General features: G+C 31.5%; 1 protein-coding gene and 1 long non-coding RNA gene across 2 annotated transcripts in view; one reads left to right on the top strand and one right to left on the bottom strand.

The window, feature by feature from the left end:
• LOC107833673 (uncharacterized) overlaps nt 1-842 on the bottom strand; it is a 4,152-nt gene extending 3,310 nt beyond the window's left edge. Inside the window, exon 1 of the long non-coding RNA XR_001659444.1 lies at nt 227-842. This is a non-coding gene — a long non-coding RNA (uncharacterized LOC107833673). The remainder of the gene's footprint in view (nt 1-226) is intronic.
• ascc3 (activating signal cointegrator 1 complex subunit 3) overlaps nt 1-1,110 on the top strand; it is a 376,011-nt gene that overhangs the window by 354,933 nt on the left and 19,968 nt on the right. The gene's annotated exons all lie outside the window — the stretch shown is intronic.

Here is a 1,110-nt window from a genome sequence, read left to right on the forward strand (position 1 = left end):
AAAGAAATTACTAATAAAATATCTTACATATGCATAGTTGTATGCTCTATATAGGGATTTTCCTTAGCTTTGATTGTATATCTCACAATTCATTATTTATTAAACTCTGAAAGCTGTGTGGCTTTGTTAATATTCTGTCCTAGAATGCAGTTAGATGTGCCCTTTTTTTTGTTTGTTTGGGTTTTTTTGTTTTTGTGCACCTGCCCCTTTTCTGCATGGCCCTGACCTTAAGCATCTAAAAACTATTTTTTGTGACAAATAAAAAGGTGGTTTAATTAGTTGCAGCTGGTGGTGGTAAAATGTATTGTGGGTTACCTTGTTGGCCAGTCAAATACTTAACTGTTTTACATGGACTCAAGTTAAAAAGAATAACTTATTAAACATTTCTTGTCCAAAAGTTAATTCAACTTATTTAAGATGAGTACAAACAATACGTTGAGGATAGTAACAGTAATAGCAGTAACGTTATGGTCACTTGAAATCTTAAACAATATTTTGTTTACAGCGTGTTCAAAAGACCTTTCATTTTAGATATAAAGTCAAACAAAAATGAGTCAGTGGAACAAAATTGCCCCAAAACTTATGCTGCCCTTAAAGAAACTGTGTTATTAATTCACAAATTTATTTCTGAGTTTAATTGATCAACAGAAATAAGTGACCATAGTTTTGTTTGTAAATTTAACTTATTTCAACTTCATTGAAGTTGAAATAACTGATCTTGTTTTTAGTTGATAAGTACATCAGTACATCTTATTAAAATGAACTGATAGGATTCTGTTCTTCTGGTATTGACATCATCTCTGCTGCTCAAATGGAAATCAATTTAAAACTAGAAAATTCCTGCAGAAATTTTAAGGTTCCTGCCAAAGGGTACCCATCACTTTAGTCCCATCATTTTAGATTTGTCCTGATAAATAGATGCATACCAGTCTAACATAAATATCTTACAGTATTTTCAAATACATCATAGGGATAAACATTAAATGAGTCACCATTAAAATGCAATGGCTAAATCCTGAGTCATTGAAGTTGAGTCCGAGACCGACGACTATAAGCTTCGCACATTTTGTTCTCACTCATGGTTCAAAATAAAAAAAACATGAAGAAAGT

This window comes from Poecilia formosa, unplaced genomic scaffold (assembly GCF_000485575.1).
Source record: "Poecilia formosa unplaced genomic scaffold, Poecilia_formosa-5.1.2 Scaffold425, whole genome shotgun sequence".
NCBI classification, from domain to species: Eukaryota; Metazoa; Chordata; class Actinopteri; order Cyprinodontiformes; family Poeciliidae; genus Poecilia; species Poecilia formosa.